At 40.9% G+C, this 25,340-nt stretch overlaps 1 protein-coding gene across 3 annotated transcripts in view; it reads left to right on the top strand.

Annotated features, from left to right (window-relative positions):
• Positions 1-6,218: 6,218 nt before the first annotated feature.
• Positions 6,219-25,340, top strand: part of filip1l (filamin A interacting protein 1-like) — a 102,584-nt gene continuing 83,462 nt past the window's right edge. For all 3 annotated transcript variants that reach the window (XM_035908604.2, XM_006792803.3, XM_087836296.1), the window contains exon 1: positions 6,219-6,669. The gene's annotated coding sequence lies outside the window, so the exon portion shown is untranslated. The remainder of the gene's footprint in view (positions 6,670-25,340) is intronic.

Here is a 25,340-nt window from a genome sequence, read left to right as displayed (position 1 = left end):
AGCTGAGATTATAAATGATTATAAACAGTGTTGGGCAAGTTACTTCGAAAAAGTAATTAATTATAGTTACTAGTTACTTTTTCAAAAAAAGTAACTGAGTTAGTAACTGAGTTACAATATTCTAAAAGTAATTAATTACTTGAAAAGTAACTATTGAGTTACTTTAAAAAAAAAAAGTTTAACCCTCTGGGGTCCAGAGGCCATTTTTAACTACTTTTAATTCCCGCCCCCCACACACACATTTTACCTTTAAAAACTATTTACTTTGCCTTGTTTGGTATCATCCTTTTCAGCACAACCTCACATGTCTGAATTTACGGTTATGTTTTCTTTTTTATTTATTGTATTAACACAATTGATCTAAAATCAGAAAAAAACTAATTAACATCCGAGTTGAAAAAGTGATATTTTTTACTGTAACAACCACAAACATGTTTAATGAATCATATTTTATAACTTTAAATGCAAATATAAATTGTCAATTTTAAAATCATATGTTGCAAGTTATTTGCAGCTATTTACCTTTTTTTAAATAACCATTTCAAACTATTTACATAACAATCAGGTGTTCTGCATTTAATAAGATGCCACACAAATTATTTGTGCCACTCCAAATATTTCTGTCCACTATAAAATAAAGGAGAACATCACAGCCTGATTCCTGCAGGTCTGACAGCAGCAGGTGTATCACTCCTGTTTTCTACCTGGAGACAGCAGTCGCCTCATTGTTCTGACACACAACACAAAACTATCCATAACACTACACACTAATTACACAAGACAACACACGAACTACACACTCCAAACACGCTAAACGTTACAAATCTCTCACATCTCAAAACTCGCTCTCTCTCTTTTTCTGCTGTCTCTCTCTCTCTCTCTCTCTCGCCATCACTCCTAAAACTTCCCCCTCTTATGTTGCCATATCATTTTTTGATTGGTCGACATTAGGGGTGGGGGGAAAAATCGATACTGTGTAGTATTATGATATTTTGTTTGCTAATAATGTATCGATACAGGGACAGCAGAAATCGATATTTTGTTACAAAAAAGGTTTTTGTGCTCTGACTTCAGAGCATGTTGATCCCTTTTCTGAGCAAGAATCCTGACATTCCTTCACTGTCCAAATGTGTTTAACTTTTTTTTGGCAGCAATAAACATGACAGTTTACTTATTTTAATTTAAGACATGTTTTATTTTAATTAAGTTTAAAACTTTTTTATTTAATGTAAAATTATATTTTGTTTTAATTTACTTTCAAATTCTTCAGTTGCTGAAGGGGCTGCATAGTTTTCATAAACTGCATAGTTCAGAATAGCTATAATTGTACCAGATGGTTGCATTTAGTTAAGTTGGACTAGACTGTAATACAAACCGTTCAGTTTGTCAACAATAAAACTGAAATGAGAGAAAGACTGAGTGTGAGACTTTGATATTAGAGAAAATGAATATTGATAAAGTTTACCTTTATGTACAGAATCTGAATATCGCAAAATATTTTTAAAAATTGCAATAATATCGTATCGTGCGTTAAGTATTATAATAATATCGGATCGTGGGATGTATGGTGATTCCCACCTCTAGTTGACATGGTGCATTTTCCAACCAATACAAAAAGGACTGGGTTTTTTTTTTTTTTCATAAGCAGAGAGTGCTTGCTAGCGCTGTCCTTAGACAGTAAACGTGACGAAACTATTGAGGAAAAAATGCTGCGTATATATTGTTAATCATGACTCTGGTTTTACGTGGCCCATCAACACAATTTAAAAACTGGTATATATCACCTTGTTGCTTTGTCATCTTGAAGTGGTCATGTGATTGGCTTACCACGACTACTTTATTCTTCCTCAGTCAAACAGCAGCACTCATGCAATTGTTTTGCCCCCTTAGCTCCAGGTGTTGTGCCAAAAAGTGATCGTCTGCCAGAAAGTGATTGCCGTCCGTGGGAGCGCGCAGCTGCTTAAAGCTGTAGCGCCCGGATTACTTACAGCTACTTCCGTGCAACTGACATAAGATGCGATAAGCTGAACACAGCTTCAACCGTCTGTACTCGTTACTGAAAAAAGTAGCGCCGGTAGTAACGCCATTACTTGCAACGCTGTTATCCCCATCAGTGATTATAAATGATTATAAATGAGATTATAAATTATAGACTTCTGTCCAATCAGAGTTCTTTTTGCGACCTCCTGCTGGCTGTAGGTGCAGAAATGTATTGAAACGCCTGCAAACATACATGGAAAGTATATAAGGCAAAAACAGAGGCCATGACTGACAGTGCTCCACTGTGTGCTTTTCTATCCAGATTGGCAGTGTCTTTGGGATCATTGTCACGATGAAAAATAAAGTTGTGCCAATCAGTTGCTTTCCAGATGGTATTGCATGATGGATCAATATCTGGTGGTACTTTGCTGTGTTCATAATTCCATCAATTTTGACAAAACCTCCAAAACCACTGGCTGAGCCTGAAGCATGGCAGAGCCTCCACCGTGTTTTACAGATGGCTGTAGACCACAGGTGTCGAACTCACGGCCTCGAGGGCCAGTCAACATGTCTTGAAGTTCTCCAGAGGCCTGGTAATGAACTAATAATTTGATTCAGGTGTGTTGACCCAGGGTGAGATCTAAAACCTGCAGGACACCGGCCCTCGAGGCCTGGAGTTCGACACCCCTGCTGTAGACACTCAGTGTTGTACTTCTCTCCTGACCTGCTCTGTATATACCTAAATTAATTTCAATTCTTAATTAAATTTTATTTGTATAGCACCAAATCACAACAACAGTTGCATCAAAACCTCAACAATCATATGATCCCCTATGAGCAAGGGCTTGGGTGACAGTAGGAAGGAAAAACTCCCTTTTAACAGGAAGAAACCTCCAGCAGAACGAGGTTTTAGGGACGGGCAGCCATCTGCTGCAACCGATTAGGGATGGGGGGGGGGGGGGGGGGGGGGTGAAGACAGGACAATGACATGCTGTGGATGATGATTTCAAGCAATGGTCAGATCCATCACTCAAGAGTTGCCACATTTCTGATTTTCATACTTCAGCCTTTTCTCCCTGTTTCCCTTCCTTAAAAATGGCTTCTTGACAGCCACCCCTCTACTGAGACCCTTTATGATGAGGCTTCAGTTAACAGTAGATGAATCAGCTAAAGGTCCAGATGCATCCTGTGTCAGGTCTTTCCTGGATATGTTCCTTTGTCTTAAGGTCATGACTTTCAGATACTCTTCATCTGCTGTAGTTTTTAGGCTTACTATTTCTTCTTTTGTGTTTTTTTTAGCTCTGTCAAATTATAGATATTTTTTTAACAACAGGCAGTATGGTTGCACGGTGGTTAGCACTGTTGCCTCATACGAAGAAGGTCCTGAGTTCAATTCCTGTGGAGTTTTCTAAATTGCCCATAGGTGTGAATGGTTGTCTGTGTGTTAGCCCCGTGGTAGGCTGGCAACCTGTCCAGGGTCGTCAACGTGTCAGAGTATAATCATTCCAGCGCGTGCTGTTTTATCATATTCTGTTAGTGTTTAGATTTCAGACACACAGTTTGCAGTAAAAACATGTTATAGCTTTTTGCTGCTTTATACGATTTGAAACTGTTTTTAAAGTGCGGATTAAAACGAGTGGAGTAAGCCAACATCTGAGCTTGTATAGTGTATAAAATGTATAGTTTTCAGGGTTTTTATCGGTTTTCAGCGTTATTTTGTTATCGTTTTTATCGTTTACTTGGTTTTCCTGGGTCTTTTCACCTGTGTTATGAATAAATTTTCTTTTTTTCGGTACCGGTACTAGTTTTATTTTGTTGTATTTATCCGCGACACCTTAAAGGCCGGTCCATGAAAATATTGTCGGGCATAAACCGGTCCGTGGCGCAATAAAGGTTGGAGACCGCTGTCTTACATGGTTTTTTTAAACATCAAGGCAAAATGTTTGTGTAGGTGTGTTCCCCATTTTTTTTAAGCTCCAGTCAGAACAGCTGAGTCACCGACCATATCCCACTGCAGGCTTAAAAGAAGGTGGCTTTTAAGAGGACTCCCACATTATTTTTCTTCTTTCTGAATGAGACTGGTAAACAAGTAATCAAAGAACTGAACAAACAATTCTCATACAGACAGCCATGGACACACATGGACACACACACACACCTCTGGGTAAATAAAGGTGAAAGAAAAGAGAGTTGGCTGTAGATTTATGGCAGAGTGTCAAGGAGAGGAGCCACTGACAGCTGGAGGACTCCCAGTCCTGATGCAATTCAGGTCACGCAGGCACACATTAAAGAAAGACACATCCACAGGTCAGTCCTTGGTCTGCTTTTTTTCTCCTTCAGTGAAAGGCAGACTTTGAATAGAAAACGAATTCATTTCGAAGCAGTTTATTTTAGCCCTGCATGCCATTTGAAGCTGAACAATGCCCATAATTCTATTACTGCTGTGACGTCCGCTGAGGGGAAAGAAGCTGCCTGTGACTCAACCGTCTGCGACCCTCCTGCCTCAGACTGCATCAGAAAGTAACCCTTATTTTTTAAACCAGCACTCAAAGCACCAGGTATCTATTTTTGGTGCATCCTTACCAAGGGTTGCCAACTTTTTAACTATCAAAGAAGGGATACTCTTGTGCTAGAAGCACAGTGCACAGCCAGCTGGGCATAGTGTAAATATGCACTGCATGTTCATATTCCATCCATCCATCCATTCGCTTCCGCTTATCCTTTTTCAGGGTCGCGGGGGGCGCTGGAGCCTATCCCAGCTGTCATAGGGCGAGAGGCGGGGTACACCCTGGACAGGTCGCCAGTCTGTCGCAGGGCTAACACACAGGGACAGACAACCATTCGCACTCACATTCATTCGCACATTCACTCCTAGTGACAAATTGGATTTTCCAATTAACCTATCCCCACAAGCTGCATGTCTTTGGACGGTGGGAGGAAGCCGGAGTACCCGGAGGGAACCCACACAAACACGGGGAGAACATGCAAACTCCACACAGAAAGACCCCGGCCTGATGTTGGAATTGAACTCAGGACCTTCTTGCTGTGCGGCAACAGTGCTAACCACCGTGCCACCGTGCTGCCTTCATATTCATATTCTAATAATAAAAATGCAGTAAAATGTTGGTATTCAGTTTAATCATTACCTCATCTAAAACAATAAAGACAAATACAGTAAATAATAATTTGGGCATTTCCTTTCAAAAATAAGCAAATAATAATAATAATAATAATAATAATAATAATAATAATAATAATGATGATGATGATGATGATGTAAAAACTTGTAGCTAGCCAAGCCACTATCGACTAGCATACTAGTAGAAGCTAACCAGTGTTAGCTCCTACCTGCAGACTGTCTCAAGCAGGTGAGGAGGAAGCTTATGTTTTCTTTTATTTTCTACAACAGCATGCCGTTATCATTAAAAAAACAAACAAACTGGCATGTACTGTAAATTTGTAGTTAGACTTCTTAACCAGGGGTATCAAACATAAGGCCCAGGAGCCAGAATTGGCCTAGCAATGTCACCCATCTGGTCCACTGGGCGGCTTTGGAAAATGTGAAAGATGGTATAAATTCTCAACTTTTAACTTTATTTTCGTACAGTTTTCCCACTGATAAAGACCTCCTGGATAGTCATCCATACTACATTTAGGTAACAGATAAACAAGTAAATGATGACATCTACTAGGGAAATGTCTTTATAAGTCCACAGAAAAAAGGACATTTTCTATGAATTAACAAAAGCTTTGTGTTTTATAATTACGGGACAGTCTGGGCAATGAGCCACTGCACTTTTTTCTGTACTTTTACACATTTATTTCTTACAATTTAAGCCCAAAAAGTTGTGCAGTAATTTTTCATTGCTTTTCACTTATTTCAGTATAAAATCTAATTTGCACTGTAAATGTTAAACTTCATGCATATGGCCCACAGTATAAAAAAGGTATGACATCCCTGTTCTTTACACTGACAGGATAGTTTCACTGACTGGTGGATTTGACATTGCTGACTTTGAAAGTCATTTTGTTCACATCTTCGAGCAGTTTTGGGGCAATGTTTAGTTTATTTGAGCCACCACATTTTCTTTTGACTTTCACCCCTCACACCCCCGCTCACTATTTCTCTTCTGATAGTCACAGACTCCCAAAGGCTCATGAGCCATATGGCACCATCAGGGATCCGTGTGCACTTGCGTCCCAGTGTGTTAGTGTGCTGGAGAGGGAGAGCAGCCGTGGCTCAAGGTGTCAGCAGGCAGGGTGGTTTAAATTTAACCGCAATAGGGCTGATATCTGCATGGCAGGTCCTGTCTCTCCCCTTCTGCTCTCTCTCCTCACACACAGACACACACAGTCTGCCTTCATAGTCACCAGCCACAGACATCATCACACACAGCAGCAGCAGCAGCAGCAGCTCCCTGTCAGGAGACGCACCTCTTCCTCCTCTTCCTCCTCTTCTTCTCTCTCACTCATCAGACCACCTGGATTGTACTAGAGGCCAGCTGAGGACGCGGCAGCAGCGACGGCAGTGGAGGAGAGAGAAGGGACGCTCAGCGTTGCAAAGGGAAGGAGAGCGGAGCAAACATTCACACTGAGGATAACACTTCATCCGAGCTGGCAGGCTGAAGGCACAGCCAGTGGCACTGCAGAGGCACATCAGCACCGTGGGCTAAAGATTTGCTGCGAGAGGTAAGGCTGGAGCTTGGCTATGAGACAGTGTGTGTGTGTGTGTATGTCATAAGATGTGTGTATATCATCTGTTTCCTTTGGAGGCAAATACACAAATGCAAAAGGTTGTGAGCCTGTGTGATTGTGCATGGATGTCATGGAAAATTATCACTGAGTCATGTTTGTAATAAATTACAAGTATTTCATTTTCAGCCTAGTCAGCCTGGCCTTTTCAAAATTTCTTTTTTTTTTTATTATTTAAGTATAGTCTGTATTTCTGCAAAGCCTTTTGCGCAGATGCGCTGAACTTCAGTGGATTTTCAGAACAACCACTGAGCAGAACATAATCTGCATTGTGGCAGCTTTTCTGCAAGGCTGCTGCTAATTGAATAGATACAAAGATTAGAGGCCAGAGGAGACCCGAGGCTCTGAGGAGGGGAGGGCACAGTGAACTCCTGCTGATCTTAATTCAATCTAATCGGGTTGAATTTGCTCTAATTAGGTTTATTTCTTTGGCTGGGACAGAGAAGGCTCTCACACATTTGGGTTTCTTTTTGCGGTTGGCTCTGCGTGACACTTTTGTTTTGCTTTCTTGGAGGGAATCACCATTACAGCTGAATCTGCTGATGAGGGCAGAACATGATATGGCCCCGGCAGTGGCAGCATGCCTCGTGATCAATTTGCCCACCACATCAAAGCTGGCGGTGATAATTCATCCACTCCTGTGCGGTGACACTAGCTCGAGCGGACGCTGGTGTTACACGGTGGGGTTGTATTAGTTGCAGCCGGGGAATTTCCAAAGGCCAGCGTGTCCATGAGAACCCACGGCAGAGTCATACAGTATCTGAGACCAATCAGAAGGGGTGGGTGACGGGAAGAAGGGAGGGAGGGAGTCAAGTTACCAATCTTGGACTCAAGTCTCAGATTGAAAGACGTGGGCGAGACTGGTAGCAATGAAGCATTTCTATTGGTTTAATTATGAAACTCTCACTTTATTATTTTCTCCTTTGGCTTAAAACATGCCAAATCTTTCATCACATTATGGGATTGGGGAGGTGCTGTGCTGGCATCCATAGTTTGATGACGTGCTGGTATGTGGTGGTCAGCACAGTGAGAGCGAGAGATGTTACTAATAAAAGGATTAGCATAGCCTTTAAACATCATCACATAACATTTTGGTTTGTGGTTACTCACAGGATGTGAATGAAGATGGCTTGAGGCTGGTATTTATAGGTGGAATTTGGGGCTCTTTTTTGGGCTCCTGGAACAGTTGGCCATTTCCACCTCTTTTCTTTTTTTCTGATGTTTAAAGGTCTGCAATAAAAGCATCGACAGGTGTTCGAAGCACTCCTTCCCGAATGGAAGAAACCTTCTTTCTGTGAGTAAATATTTGGGCAGAAGGATGTGTTGCCGTTCAGGTTTAAACGGCTTGCAGTTTAGCTTGTGACCGGAAGTGACCGGTTAATCGGGTTAACCATGTATGATAGTGGGGCCGAGAGCCACGGCCTTCTGGTGCTGGTAATCTGCTGTAAGACAACAAAAGGGGGCTGGCCAGCAGGCTGATCAGCAGGTTTAGTGTGAATGGTGTTTATAGTATGTGTGTGAATGATTTATAGACAGTTCATAGGCCCTGACGGGAGTGTCGAAGCAATGACAGGCCCCTCACATGTCAGATTTTAGATTGACAGACATGCTTGAAACTTTTCAAACTCCAATGTTTTTTTGTTTTTTTTTACCTGTTTTGTATAAACTCCTTCAAATGACTTTAAAAATGACATCCTGCCCTGCTAGAAAGTGCTTTTCTTTCAGTCTGATTGACAGTTTGAGGGTAGTGGGGCAGAGATCGCTAAGCAAGACACGCATTAAGGCAAACCTCCTGGCACCCTGAGCTTCACCAGCTGTAGACTGGATTAGAAGGTCTAGCTCAAAAGGTCTTATTGAAGGTGTTTGATTCATCAGCAGGAAGCGACTGGTGGTTAAATTCAGGGTTTAAAAACATGGATCAAAGATACTTGAAGTTTACTCCTTTTTCATCCTCTTGGATATCAACTGAGTTTAATCTTTTCTACTCGACTGGAAAAATCTTGGTCTTGAACTTTTTTTTTTTAATTTGTTGTTGTTCATACGCTTACATCTTAAGGCAGACAGTCCTATATTCAGTAAAACAGAAAGTTGCAGAAGCTGTGAAAAGTCTGAGTGACTTGAGTTGTAGTGGCTGACTCCTTATAACTACTGAACTGCATCTCTGCAAACAGTGAAAGCCTCATATTACAGTTTTGGAACATAGAAACACAGTCACATAACTCACCAAACTGAGGAGAGTTTTCCCCACATTGCTTAACTGTGACATCACATCAGTGTGATTGGTCACCTGCACTGTTGAACCTGGACCAATATTAATTATGACAATCCAGAAACAACACCAAGAACAAACTTATAACCTACTCCAACCTAGTAACCCCTCCAACCTCCAAATGTGGGCTTTTATACTTTCTAAATAGAGAAACTTTATCTGTCAGTGTCTAACAATGCTGAGGCAAGTTTGTGACCTAAAACAGTATTTGATTTCCCTGGATGAGAAAACCAAAATAAGGCTCCTAAATGACTAATCGCTTGCACTGTGTCAGTTGTCTGAGCCTAACTTTAACCATGACAGGAGTCTGTAATCGTTACACATAGTCTACCTGAACACTACAATCCTTATTTCTTGCTTTTCCAAGGCAGTTTAAATTAGTCTAGTAAAAAACGTGGCAATAATCGTCTAACGGCCATTTGTGAAGGAAAATTAGGTGATTGTCGTTTAATTTGGAGCAGGGGCGGATCTAGAAGGGTGGCATGGGGTGGCAAGTGCCACACTAAAATGATCCCTTGCCACCCCAAGTGCCACCCCAGTTTTCCATATGACAGTGTTGTTTATTAAAATAAGATAGCATTAACAGTTTGAGCGTAGTTACAGTCAACAGTGAATATAAATGCTAAAACTGATATATTGCATAGTGTTTCCCCCCTCCACCATTAACAAATGGTTCAGCCCATAGCAGGACCGGCTTTTTTCTTGTTTTCAGTAGCAAGTGATGTTTATGATTGTGCCAGAGCACATTTTGAACAACACGATGGGAATTTCGCTTTTTACACAGATGTTACACTCTGGAAATGGAAGGAAGGTGAGTGTTATTAACCCTCTGTGGTCCACGGACACGCTGCACCTCCAAATCACATGACTGATGTAAGCTGACATAGCAACAAGCTGCAGCCACGCAGCGAGACAGAGCGAGTGAGAGAGAGCGAGAGAGTTTTTAGATGTGGGAGATTTGTGACGTTTAGTGTGGAGTGTATACTTAGTGTGTTGTGTTGTCTTGTGTAGTTGTTCTGTTGTGTAGTCGTTTTGTTTTGCGTGTCAGTGAGGGCACTAATGAATGTCACAGAGGCACATTTGCAACGTAAACACTGTCACTAAGTAGAAAACCAGCGGAGTGATACACCTCCTGTTGTCAGGCCTGCAGGTTTCTCCCTGTGCTGTTCTCATCGGTCTTTTGGTGGACAAACTGTGCTTTTTACTGGCACACATCATTTGTGGGGCATCTTATTACAACACCTGATTGTTCTCTCATTTTAGTTTTAGTAATATTTTTAAATAGTTGTACAAAATGATAAAAACAGCAGGTGTATTGGCTGCATTTTTAGATAAATAGTTGTATATGTTTACAAAATGTACATTTTATATTTGCATTTCAAGTTATAAAACTCAACATGTCTGTGGTTTTTTTACAGTAAAAAAAAAAATACTACTAGGATTTTTAAGTTCTTTGTGTGATTTCAGATCAGTAACACTAATGCAGTATGTCAGTGAAAAAAAAAACTAAATTCAGTTGAGCTGAAAAGATACCAAACAAGGCAAGGAGGAAAAAATAAAATGAAACAATATGAGGGTGAACTACAAAAGGAATCAAAAATGGGCAGTTGTATTTCAGACCTCAGTGGGTTAATCCAACAAATCGTGAAAAATTAGGTTTAAATTTTTGTTCATGACAGTGCATATTTTTGACATTTTGTGTAATTTAAGCTGTAACAATGTGATTGTTTTCTAACAAAAAACAGTCTGAAGCTTAATTAGACTTGTGTTTGTAAATGAACTGCCTCATTTTGTGTAGCTTTCTGGATTTTATAGTTATTGGGCTACATATTTATTTATTATACAGGCTATACAGTACATAAGATCAAAACTCACATGTTTTATGTAACTAAAGTGTGTCATTATGTGGGCTACAGACAATAATTAAGTTATAGACTATATTTATATGAAAAACGTGTATACTTACAGCATTTGAATTATTTTAACCATATGTAACCACCTGCATATGTGTTTTAAAAAAAAGGTTTTGATTTTGCCACCCCATTTGATTTCTTTGCCACCCTCATGCCACCCTAAGAAAATTTCTCTAGATATGCCCCTGATTTGGAGGACTTGTTGAATGAATGTATCAGTACTGAGCCATTAGCAGGGGATTTGGCTTCTCAGTTTGATGGTTGAAAGTGGCTCCTTAAAAAGCTCCAGGGCTGATACACAAAAACTGCGGGTGTTGCAGATTGCTTAATTGAACTGGGCGTAGTGAGGTCGACAAGTACAAGAAGTGCATGGGTAGTGGGCCACGTGGTGCTTGGCTGCAGGAACAGTGACTCGTTTCATTGGTGGGGATCCTGTTTCTCTCACAGAATACCAACAGCTCACAGCTCTGGGAAAAGAGCACTATATATACGCGACACTGGGAGAAACCCCAGTGTTGTCCAACATTAGTCTCTCTCTTCATTTCTCACAGCTTGTCTTCTGCTGTCAAGCAAAGTCAAAATAAGCCAGCCGAGATCCATTTTTCAGGCAGGGGTGGGTGTGGGGGGGCACTGAAAGATCAGCTGGAGTGTGCTTTCGCAGAAGACGTTCCCATGAGAGCAAGGCAAGACAAACAAACAGAGTGTCGTGGACAAGTGGCTATAAAAAAAGTGAGGAAGGTGCACTGGTGACCGTAGACGGTGTGTTTAGTGCAAAACACATGAAACACACTCGGGATGGGAGCTAAATTATCTTTACGCTACTTCAGCAAAGCTTTTCTTCCTGCAGGTGCTTCACTACAGGAACAGCTCGACTCCAAGCGCATAAATAATTCACCAGGGTATCTCCAAGACTGTTCTGCTCCGAGCGGCTACAGCATGATTTGCTGCGGCAGACACCGTCGTCGTGGTCGTTGCTCATCTCCGTGCAAGTGTAAAGCAAGTAACACTTGCGGTGCATCAGTACGCCGTGGAGCATTAGTGACGGATGACTGCCTGTGCTGCATTAAAAACTATCAGCGGGAGGTGGGGGTGTGGGGTTTGGCTGGAGGCTTCAATTATATGTGTAAAAAAGGCAACATGGTGAAATCCCAGACCCAAAAAACTCTTTGAACACACTTTGAAGTTTACACGGTTCTGCATAATCTGCAAAGTTCAATAACTTGCCAGACAGCTCAGATCATTTTCTTTTTGTCAGCTATGAGTCATACGTATATACTTCTTGTAACCATCCGTTCTCATTTGAATCTTGTATTGTGTCTGCATATGTTGCAACAAATGAAGAACGCCTGAAAAGGAACATCAGAAGCAGAATAAACAAAAAAAAGGTGTGCGTTGGCTCTCGAGAGACGTCCTAAACTACAAAGGAGTCGCTACTTTGAATCGAACTGGTGCTCTGAACAAAACACACGTTGGAAGCTGAAGCTGTAATAACAGACAAATATGATCTGGCTCAGCTTGTGAAGATTAGCTATGTTAGAGGAACATAGCTTATACTTAATATTGTTAAGCAATATAAATAGACAACTAAAATCTATAAAACTCTCACTCTCAAGTGACAAACTCTACTAATGTGTAAATTATCAAAGAAAGCACAATATTTATTTGTCTACAGGTCGTAACCCATTAAATATGTAACAGGAAGACTTTTATCACTTTTACCTTGGTCATATTATTAACTGCTACTTCATACAGCACCTAATGAACTATAGGACTCTGATACACATGAAAACTCGACTATGTGTGCTTATTACAAAGAAACCATTCATTTCCTCGTGCTGTGAATGTTCGTCATTCGCATTGTTGGGATTTGTCGGCGCGTCATCACCTTTACTTTATTTAGTCCCTCGACTCTAAGTTAAATATACAATAAGGGGCCACTGCAGAGCTGTTTCCATGATGCAGCAGAATGTGTCAGGATGCTAGCTGAGGCTGTGGAGTCTGAGATGTAGGTTTTTGCATCTTTCAGTTTTTCAGATGATTGCTTTATCTGACTTTGGGGTGAATTTGCTGGGACGTCCACTTCTGGGAAGGCTGTCATGTGTCTTGAATGTTCTCCACTTCTAAATAAGCTTTCTCACTGTAGAATGATGGACTGCATACTGTTTGGAAATGACCTTATAACCCTTCCCATGTTGGTCAGCAGCAACAATTGCTGTTCATTGCTCTTGTCTTTCTTCCTTGGCATTGTGCATTCAGCACACACCTGAATTCTGACAGCAATAGTTTTTCTTACTGGAAGAAAAAGTAAACACAATGATTGTCACGCTTGTTCTAACACTATGGGATAAATCTACGGCTGACTAAAACATAGCTTGTCCATGGGTGTAGCTTAGCCTGCTTTGTGGAGAAACATTATATAAATGTAATCTCTATAGAGCTCTTTACAATCCAACCTCAGCATGAACCAGCTCACATCTTGCTGCTATATCTGCATTGTGTTCCCCTAGGGGCCTTGGCTTTGCTTGTGAAATTCTTGGCATATGCAACACGATGGGATAAAGTGACAGAGGTGGCAGCCTGATGCTAAAAATTCTCTGCGGGGGAAAAAAATAAAACACCCAAAGGGGTCCGTGAGTGTGTCTGTGCTCCTCTTTGGGCCTAAGCCTCCATTGTTGCTCCTGTCTGTGTTTGGTGTTGCCATAGAAATGGTCCTAGTTGAGATGAGGGCTTTGCATGGATCTGTAACTGTGAGTGGCTTTTGCATTCGTTAAATGACGGGGTCAGTTATCAGACTATTTTCTGATGATCCCCCCTCCCTAACATTTTCCCTGCTACCTCTTATTTAAGAGAAGTGAGGCATGTGGAGAGCAAACAGGGGCAGAAGTGGAAAGGACACAAATGTCACTGTTGCACCCTGGGACATATTTGCTTACTTTCGCCTGGATGAAGTGGGAAGTTGTCCTAACTGGGGGTATTTTGCACACAGAGAGACTGTGTTTGGCACGAGTGCTGCACTGTCCGTCTGGGACGAGGCCAAAGGCTGGACAGCAGACAGTGTTGGTGCGGATGAAGCGGAGAACGCTACACCCCTCTGCCAAGATGACTCATAAGCAGAGGGGGCGGGGGGTGGGGTGGGTGGGCAAAGCCACAATAGTGCTTCACAGTTTGGTGTCCAAGTTGGAAAGGATGAACTGCGGTTTTCCACAGCTCATCATGAAAGTGTTGCGGTTTTATTATAACCTCTCGTCCTCTCTAGCGCTGCGATCCCTGTGCCTGAATCAGGGATCTGTTTTTTGCACGACATGTTACGTTGTTTTTGTTGTCTGCTGTGCAAAAAAATACATGAATGCAGAGGCAGCTAACTTGAAGGATTTATAATTTTCCTCAGCTGATAAACCGCACTGATGACTCAAAGAATAATTAAACAGAAAACAAAACAGATCTGCAGCTCTGTTCTTTACAAATGAAATGCTCAGATCTTGTTCAAAAGAAGCCATGAGTCAGCTCCTGGAGAAATATTGCTTTGCTGCTTGGATGCAGCATAGCCACTAAATATTGAGTTGATACAACCTCGGGACAAACCTCATCTTGTTATGTATGATGATATATTTTTACCTATGATGATTACGTACTTGTCAGTCACCTCTAATGGATTAAAATGAATGACCAGCACAGGTAAAACTGAACTCACCCCACTTTCACTTTAGGAAACAAAACCAAGAACCCTGATCACACATAATGATATTCCAATGAGACGTTTCAGACAATCACATCTATAATACCTGTTTGTCGATCAGACACATCCACCCGGTTTATTACAGTTTTCAGTGGCATGTTGTGCTGTAATTACAGCTTAGACATTTGACTTGTAAATTGCCCTTGTTGTGATTCACTGGACAGCTTACTGAGGATGTTGCTGGGCAACTGGGTTAAGTTAAAAACTGAATAAAGATGCTTAGGGAACCATAACTATCTCCCTTCTCTACATAGTGGGTAATTATTTTTCTCAAAATTAGCTTTTGTAATAATTTTATACAATTTTCAACTGCATTTCTGTCTTAAAATGATCAAAATGTATTTTTAATATACAAATTATCATTTTAATTGTTATCCTCAATCTATTCCTGCTCTAGTAAGCAAATAGTTATGTGTGACGAGGTCATCTTTTCATCTAGAGGTTAATCAATACCAGGATCACAGCAGAAATGTCAGCTTACCAGATAACCAAGGTGTTAAAGCAGCCTCGCCAAAGATAAAGCTATTTAACAAGAAAATAAATAAGTAAGATCACAAGATTTGAAAGTAATAAGGGGACTAATACAAAGGTAAATAAATAAAAATGATAATTAATTCATGCATTTGTAAAACTATTTGACGTGTAGATCTGGTTTCAGTATTTTATGGAATATTGATTTATTTTTATGTAGTCTCTTATTAATTGTATTTATTATTATTATTATTTCACAGCTTCAGTCCTCTACAGAGTGCAGTACATAGCAGCAGCTCAGAGATTTCTCCAGTTTTTTTAATCTTTTACTGCTATTATTCACTAAAGATGATGAATTTTACTTTGAGGAATATCCATAATTTGTAGATGCAGTGTTTTTGCAGATTGATGAGCCTCTGCCTTTCTACAGTGCTACAGCAACGTTCACTAATTAACTGCAAAATGTTCCTCCAGCTGTTTCTCTGTAGTACCACTTACTTTTACTTTTTTGAGATGTGTTGCTGGCATTAAATTCAAAATGAGTTGATATTTTTCAGGAAATAGTGAAATGTCTGTGTCAACGTTCAATATGTTTTCTGTATTCTGTTGTGAACATAATACAGGTGAGTGATATTTGCTAATCACTGCATTCTGTTCCTTTTTCCATTTGTACCAATTCATGTACTCTTGTGTATGGCACACAGTACACGTGTGCACACCTGGATACATGCTACTTGTATTGCTGCAGCCAGTACTTTGGCTCTCAATATGCTGTAGCAGGTTCACGGCGTGTGCTTTTAGACTTTAAATGAAGCTAACAGACTGCTAACCTTTCTGTCATCACCGACTGACAATCTCACATCAATTAAAAAACACCCAAATGTGCACTAATTTAAAATGCGCAAAGGAGCAGCGCTGTGCACTTTTAAAGCTTTCAGTCCTCACACATTTTTAGAAATCATACGAAACTTTCCACTTCTTCAAACCCAGCCTGGTGAGAGACTCAGGTTTTCTTTGTGTTCACTGTACTGTTACAGTAGCAGCTTCAAATGTCCCATTTAAGTTTATTCAAACAGCTTATTTTGGAATATAGGACAAATCTGCAGCAACCACAGGTCTAGTGATTTAGGCCAATCAGAGAAAAGCACCTTCAAAGCTTTCTAAATGAAACCCTGGCTGGAGCTGACTAGAGTAGAGTTCTTATCTGACTTCTTGCCTTCTCCTCACCTCTACCGTGCAGGGGATTGGATGACCTACTAATTTTAGCCCAGGCTGATTTGTTGGCTGCTGGACAGTTTGGATTACAGGCAAAAAGGAGCTGACACATCAGTCATCATTCAGAGGATAAAGAGGAATATCACCACATATGTGCTTCATTTATTATTTAATTCACCCTACTACTATAATTTTCCAATTTAAAAAATCTCACATATTTAGACAAAACAACTCCCACAAGAGTAAATCATTACAATGACTCTAAGCAGAATAAAACGTGTCCAATAATAGTTTTACCTTCCAGCAATGCACCTCTCACACTGACAATGCTAATATGCTGCTGTTTACAATGTTCGCTGTCTTAATTTTAACTTTAACATTCCCTGACGAGCACCACACAGTTGGAACAGCTGAGGCTGGTGGGAATGTCAACAATTCTGCTGGTGTTTTTACTCAGTTCTGCATTAGGACTAACATCATGGCTAACGAACATGAATACAATTGATTTAATGCCATTTGATGATCTATGTGTTGTCACGCCCACCTTACGTTACTGTTGTAACATGTATTCAGAATTCTGGGTCTTAATACCAAAACTCACATTCAGATTTTGGACTTTTCAGTTGGTGTTGACTGAAGACTTTGAGCCAATCTGTGAGTCATTAATGAGTGACAGGGAAAAGCCTGCTTTAACAGAGGTAATCTGTTAATCAGTGGCATTAGGTGTGAGGGCAAAGTGACACCATGTGGGCCAGCTGATCGATGCTGCGAACCCGTAATCCTCTACTTTCAATCTGCTGTCACTGCACAGACGGATGGACTGACTGGGATCACATGCATGAATGAACACTTGCATGCTGATGCCTGTGAGGTTTGTTATGTAGCGAATGCTAAAACGTCCAAGAAAGACACACCCTCAGGTGTAATTATTTATGTCATGAGTGATGCTGCAGATTTCCATGAGGAGACAAATTAACAGCCTGCTTACCAGCTAATCTGCCCTCAGACCACAGTCTGGGATAGACCGTGAACTCACAATACATTAAAACTTTGGGGTAAACCCACCGACACTAAGACAATCCTTTAACAGCCCAACTTGTTCATCGATTGGTTAATCTGTGAGAGGGTAAGCTTAGTGCCAGGTCCATGAAGGGATCTGACAATGAAAGCTGCCACCAATGCAATGATCATTTTACAACACAGTAAATTAGACAGCAGCAGTGGTAAACAGGAAGAGCAAAAGACATTCATGCTACATAAAAACAGACACTGAATGCTAAAATAAACAAGAAAATATTGCTAATCTCCCTAACAAGTATGTACAGTGAAGCCAGTGGTAGTCTATGTAGCTAAATGAATATCTGATAAAGATATTCACAGTCCAAAAGTTCCACAAGGCCACTCCCCAAAACACAAAAAAGTGCTGCCCTCTGCTGGCTGTTTGAAGCAGAGGTTCCTGTGAAAACTACTTTAAAACAAGACTCCACTTTAACCTCAAAGAAAGACTCCAGCTGTTAAAACAATTTAGAAACATTTATAATGCCATAAAACTGCTGTTAAAAAGAGTAACACACCAAAACAAGAAAAACATTTAGTATCTTTTCAGTGTTTAGCAGTGCAGCTCTGTAGCTCATTGCCTTTGAGTAAATAAAAAATGTAAATCATATAACACCTTAACATGTTCATAATACTTGTGGCAAACACCAGACCAAATTGGCACCTACATGATATGAAATTAAAAATTAGGGAAGTCACACAGAAGTCAGTGAAGTATGTAAATAAATAAGTATTTAAATAAGTAAGTAACATTTATTTATTAAACACATTTCTCAGACAAGTGGTCACAAAGCACTGTACACAAAATAAAATCAATAAGAAAATTAAATGCCACAGAAAAAGTACAAAAACAATAAATGAAATCAATAAAAGTATCAACAGAAATCCTGGGAAAATGAAAAGGTTTGTAACAGAATCATTTAGTTAACACACACTTTCTGATGTGAAGCGCTCTGCACAAAAAAACAGTAAGCCCATCTCAAATCTCAAACCTAGCCTAAACCCTGCCTACACCGATCTGCTGACTATCTCATAGAAAAGCATGTCCATGTCTTAGAGTGCCTGACATGGGAAGCTTAAGAAAACGCATAAACAGCTGCAATATTTTTTGGTTGTATGTTTCTGTATCAGTTGATTTAAAGAAACTTTATTTGATAATTTGTTGGAAAAAATTGCTGCCCTTCACACTGGATTTATATACAATTTTTGACTTTTGCAGGTGTTTATATGTGTTTATCTTTGGGATTAAACAGAGGAGGAATGAGGTGTTGGGATGTGGGAGTTTGTGGGTGATCCATCATCTTCCACGGTGGCCCTCGTGGTGACAGGCTGTTTCAGCTATTCACACCTCCTTACCACCATATCCGTCTGGAGCTGCTCCATCATGCTGGGCACACAGGAGGGAGAGCAGGAACAGAAGATCAAGTTTAAAGAGAACTGGATGTTTTTTCTTTTTTTTTAATTCTGCCTAATGTTGGGAAATGTGTGAAGATGGGCCTTGTTTGAGTGCTATAGGTGAAACTGGTATAAATATAAGTGAAAAGAGAGCGTACAACCAGGCTCCAGTTGAATCTTTGAAGTCACTTATAAAACATTCTTTTGAAGACAATGTTTTCAATCCACAGGATCTTCCCCAGGCATGTTTCAAAGAGTGAAAAACAGGCTCTTCTTTTACAGGCAATAATCAGCTCAGATTACTGTCCCGAGCAGGTGACAGTGGATCAAAACATCGGCTTCAAAAGCAGCTTTCTAAAGAGAATTTAATTATTAAATTGTAGCCTAACAGTGTGCAGTCTGTTTCCCTTTTGTGGCAAAATATAAATGAAACTCCAAGTGAATACCAAATGAGGGGTGTGCAATAGAAATTCTATTTCACTATGAACTAAATTAGCAGCTCTGTCAGCTTTAGCGCAACGAGGATGTGAACAGGATGCAAATTTGTTTGGATACTGCAGAGCATCTTCTAAGCACTTTTTGAGGTCTAGCTTATTTTCATTGACTTCTCTTATTTCCTATTTCCTATCACAGGTTTCGTTAAAACTATTGTACTTACAATAACACATACGACTTACGAAGGCTCTTTTCATTTAGCACTATGACTTCCACAGGAACTACCTACCTGCACCTGGCTGCACCCCATTGAGTAAAACCAGCAGCTACTCGAACCCCCTCCCTGGCCTTGTTTCAGGGTCAGGCCCAGGTAAAGCTGTCCCAGAGTTGGGCAGCTTGCCTTGGGAGATCCTACCAGGAGCATATGTCCCTGACAACAAAGATCCTGGGATCACAAAGGCACACGAACCCCACAATGATTCACAGAGGCTTGTCCGCATTGAAAGGAGGCAGTCGAGGTTGTTTGTGCATTTGACTAGGATGACTCCTAGGTGAGGTGTTCTAGTTCAATTCAATTCAATTCAATTTTATTTATATAGCGCCAAATCACAACAAAAGTCGCCCCAAGATGCTTCATAGATACAGAGAAAAGCCCAACAATCATATGACCCCCTATGAGCAGCACTTTGGCGACAGTGGGAAGGAAAAACTCCCTTTTAACAGGAAGAAACCTCCAGCAGAACCAGGCTCAGGGAGGGGCGGGGCCATCTGCTGCGACCGGTTGGGGTGAGAGAAGGAAGACAGGACAAAAGACATGCTGTGGAAGAGAGACAGAGATTAATAACAGATATGATTCAATGCAGAGAGGTCTGTTAATACATAGTGAGTGAGAAAAGTGACTGGAAAGGAAAAACTCAATGCATCATGGGAATCCTCCGGCAGCCTACGTCTATTGCAGCATAACTAAGGGAGGATTCAGGGTCACCTGGTCCAGCCCTAACTATATGCTTTAGCAAAAAGGAAAGTTTTAAGCCTAATCTTAAAAGTAGAGATAGTGTCTGTCTCCCGAATCCAAACTGGAAGCTGGTTCCACAGAAGAGGGGCCTGAAAACTGAAGGCTCTGCCTCCCATTCTACTTTTAAATACTCTAGGAACAACAAGTAGGCCTGCAGAGCGAGAGCGAAGTGCTCTAATAGGGTGATATGGTACTACAAGGTCATTAAGATAAGATGGGGCCTGATTATTTAAGACCTTGTATGTGAGGAGCAGGATTTTGAATTCAATTCTGGATTTAACAGGAAGCCAATGAAGGGAAGCCAAAACAGGAGAAATATGCTCTCTCTTTCTAGTCCCTGTCAGGACTCTTGCTGCAGCATTTTGGATTAACTGAAGGCTTTTCAGTGAGTTTTTTGGACATCCTGATAATAATGAATTGCAGTAGTCCAGACTGGAAGTAATAAATGCATGAACTAGTTTTTCAGCGTCACTCTGAGACAGGATATTTCTAATTTTAGAGATGTTGCGCAAATGGAAGAACGCAGTCTTACATATTTGTTTAATATGTGCGTTGAAGGACATATCCTGGTCAAAAATGACTCCAAGGTTCCTCACAGTGTTACTGGAGGCCAAGGTAATGCCATCCAGAGGAAGAATCTGGTTAGATACCATATTTCTAAGCTTTTCAGCGCCGAGTACAATGACCTCAGTTTTATCTGAGTTAAGAAGCAGAAAGTTAGCGGCCATCCAGGTCTTTATGTCTTTAAGACATTCCTGCTGTTTAACTAATTGGTGTGTGTTATCTGGCTTCATGGACAGATAGAGCTGGGTGTCATCTGCATAGCAGTGAAAATGTATGCTATGTCTTCTAATGATGCTGCCTAAGGGAAGCATGTATAATGTAAACAGAATTGGTCCTAGCACTGAACCCTGTGGAACTCCATAATTAACCTCAGTGTGTGAAGAGGACTCTCCATTTACATGCACAAATTGGAGTCTATTAGATAGATATGATACAAACCACTGCAGTGCAATACCTGTAATACCTACAGCATGTTCTAATCGCTCTAACAGGATATTATGGTCAACAGTATCGAATGGTGCACTAAGGTCTAGCAGGACAAGCACAGAGATGAGTCCACTGTCAGAGGCCATAAGAAGATCATTTGTAACCTTCACTAAAGCTGTTTCTGTGCTGTGATGAACTCTGAAACCTGACTGAAACTCTTCAAATAAACCATTCCTCTGCAGATGATCTGTTAGCTGTTTGACAACTACTCTTTCAAGGATTTTTGATATGAAAGGAAGGTTGGAGATTGGCCTATAATAAGCTAAGACTGCTGGGTCTAGAGATGGCTTTTTGAGTAAAGGTTTAACTACAGCCAGCTTGAAGGCCTGTGGTACATAGCCGATTATTAGAGATAGGTTGATCATATATAAGATCGAAGAATTAATCAATGGCAGGACTTCTTTGAGCAGTTTTGTAGGAATGGGGTCTAAAAGACACGTTGATGGTTTGGAGGAAGTAATTATTGAAGTTAACTCAGAAAGATCGATTGGAGAAAAAGAGTCTAACTTAACATCAATGGTACTAAGAGTAGCTGTAGACAATATTACATCTGTGGGATGATTATTGGTAATTTTTTCTCTAATGATAAAAAATTTTGTTTGTGAAGAAGTTCATGAAGTCATCACTAGTTAACGTTAAAGGGATGGTTGGCTGAACAGAGCTCTGACTTTTTGTCAGCCTGGCTACAGTGCTGAAGAGAAACCTGGGGTTGTTCTTATTTTCTTCAATCAGTGACGAATAGTAAGATGTTCTAGCTTTGCGGAGGGCTTTCTTATAAAGCAACAAACTATTTCTCCAGGCTAAATGATGATCCTCTAAATTTGTGACACGCCATTTCCTCTCCAGATTACGAGTTATCTGCTTTAGGCTACGTGTTTGAGAATTATACCGCAGAGTCAGGTACTTCTGATTAGAGACCTTAGTTTTCACTGGAGCTACAGTATCCAGAGTTGTACGTAGTGAGGAGGTGAAATTATTAACAAGATAATCGACCTCTGTTGGGGTAGCGTTCAAATAGCTGCTCTGCTCTGTGTTGGTACAGGGCATTGACGATGATAACAGTGGGTGGATTATATTCTTAAACTTAGTTACAGCGCTTTCAGAAAGACATCTACTTAGTAATGTCCTACCATTAAGAGACCCCAGGACAGACCCAGGACATGCTTGACATATATATTTATTATTTATATATATTTTGGCTGGCTTGGGGATGACCCAGTGTGACTATCCAGGTGAGCTGAAGGAGGTGGCCAGTGAAAGGGGGATGTGCTTTTCTTTCCTTACAATCCTACCAATGCCCATAGCTTTTAGTGGTCAAAGTGGGCGTCCATTTAGTTGGACAAAAATACCTTCAGTGCTGGAAGTGTGCCAAACTTTTCCTTCTGAAATACAAAAGAGGTGCTAAAGCTTCAGTACTAGCCATCAAAATGCAGCCAACATTGAATTACTTGACATCAAACCTGCACAAACATTTACTCTTTGAGTTAATTTTCCAGTTTAAAATAACTTTTAGCAAAGCAAGTAAAATGCTATTAAATGTAGACGTTGCATAAATTTGATTAAAAATCAAGGTTACCAAAAGTAGCCTTCCCAACATTGAATATTGATTAGTGCAGCTGTACAGCCAAGCAACAATCAACACTGACTAAGTCATGCAAACGTCTGAAACACACTGGTGAGCCTTCCACTGAACCGGACGACCCCTCACATTTGGTTTGTTCATTGTGCCATACAGTGGAGTGACACCCCCTGGCAGCTCCTGGACAACTCAAGCTCCATCACTCCTCTTTCTCATAATCACCTGCTCCAGAAGCGACAAGGTTACAGTCTGATGACACTGAGCAAGAAGCACCTGCCAAAAAAATGAAAGCTGATACAGGATGTTAAATATATCAGGCATGTTTAGACCTCGTATTGAGGCTGCCATGGGAGCCAGCTTGGCTAAACATAGAGCCTGTTTGAGTGGGTTTAAAGAGCAACAGTCACAGCGTGAGGCTCACTTGGTGTGCGTCATCTTCTGTTGCGCTCATGTTTGAATCAAAACAGTGTGACAGGCGCCATTAAAAAGTAATTTTAGTCTTAGTTCTGGTTAAGAGGTCGAAGAAGTTCTGCGCCGCTGTCTGGCTTTGTTTTCATGAGCTTGACCTTGTTAAATGCGTAGACCTCAACATGAGGAAGAACAAGAGCAAATCTCTGACATACAGTGAAGACCTAGACAATTAATGATATTACTCACGCCTTCATGCAGACAAACACACACACACTGTAAAACGCAACATTTGAAGCCAGCCATGAGGTCATGAGAAAGATATCCTTTTGGCACCACAGTTGCTCAAATACAGACTAATACCAGGCAGAATACAGTATGTGTGTGTCTGTGTGCGTGCATTTACACATTTAGAGCAGCAACTGAGACAAACTGCATGTATGCTCGACCGCATTTCATGTTTCCAACTCGGGCCTTCTCCCCTATTCCTTTTAATGTAAACTAATGCTCTTTGTCTGTTTTCCCAGAGGATTAATCTCCTTCCCTGTCTTGTTTTTTATACGTGTTACCTGAATGAGCTCATCATTTGGAGAACAGTGTTTTGGCCATAGACTGCTTATGTGGGTGTGAATAGTGAAGCCAATGGAGAAGCACTGAACCTGCTTTATTACTAGTGACCAGCAGAGGGTGACTCCTTTGGATGCAAAAAAAGTCAGATTGCATGGAATATTTTGAGGACAGAAGCCTACTTCTCACTTCGTTTATTACCAAAGTTGACACAAGTGGCTTGCAGATAATGAGTGCAAAGGAGGTCAGGCTGTTTCAAAGTGAAACAGCAGTAACTGAAATAACCACGGTAACCAAGGTCTGCAGAGTACCATTTCTGAATGCACAATATGTCAAAACTTGAAGTAGATGGGCTCCAGCAGCAGAAGACCACATTGGGTCCACGTCAGTCAGTAAGAACAGGAAATGTTCAGAATTTGCATAAACACATAAAAGCATGGATCCACACTGCCTTGTATCAGCAGTTCAGGCTGGTGGTGTAATGGTCTAGGGGATATTTTCTTGGCGCACTTTGGGTCCCTCAGTGCGCCAAAGTGCGCCACTCAGGTAGGCAACAACACAGCCTACCTGAGTGTTGTTGCTGACCATGTCCATCCCTTTATGACCACCAGTGTTGCGACTAACGCGTTATTAAGTAACGCGTTACAGTAACTACGTTATTATTGTGGTAACGAGCACGGTAACTAGTTATTATGCCAAAATCAGGAACGCGTTAGTCGTTACTGGGATTTAGATAGGGTCGTTACTCGTTACTTCGTGTGGTGGCTATCGCGGAGCTTCCACAGATTCAGTAACATTAGCAAGTGGTGGAGGCCAGCAGGTGGATGAGGGAAAGGGGACGCAGAAGGAAAAGAGACCCGAGGCGGCCGCCGGTCCAAGTGTGAACTGAACTTCAGGTAAGAAGTTATGACCGGCAGTCTATCTGGGTCAGATATAAACCAAGTTTAGGTGGAGTTTATTTTCGTTATTCTGACTTTTTCCGTACTGCGTACTAGCTAGCATGACGGAGTTTCTATACAGCTGGGTGGGTGCTATGAAGTTAATGATGTTGAACTTTATTTTGTTCATAAGTTATTAGAGTTGCCAACCATCCCGTCTGGTATTCAGAGAAAATATTACGCGTTTCTTATTGAGGTGAAAAGGAACAGTTTGTCCCGGACTTCAGCTACAATGAAAAAGACACAAAGCTGGAGTTATTCTGTGTCTTTGCTGCACAGCTGCCTCTTCTTCTCTCATTCTCTCCCCCTCCCTCTCCCGTTTCTACTTCAATCATGAAAACTGATCAATGATCAGGTGATCGGCTCTCTTGTTTGTTTATCTCCCACTTTGCGCCAGAAAGAGGAAACCAGCCGATGTCGCGTTAAACAACAGCAGCACGTTTAAGCTTGATCAGCTGTTGTTTGAATTTATTTAATATTAATTTCTAGTATCAGCTGATGTTTGCTGGAGCCACAGCTGTAAAAGCTGCTGGTCATTATGTCGGTTTGTACATCTGGTGA

Source organism: Neolamprologus brichardi, chromosome 23 (genome assembly GCF_056152115.1).
Source record: "Neolamprologus brichardi isolate AB-2024 chromosome 23, ASM5615211v1, whole genome shotgun sequence".
Taxonomy (NCBI): Eukaryota; Metazoa; Chordata; class Actinopteri; order Cichliformes; family Cichlidae; genus Neolamprologus; species Neolamprologus brichardi.
The sequence above is the reverse complement of the archived record's forward strand: the minus strand, read 5'-3'. Positions and strand labels throughout refer to the sequence as shown.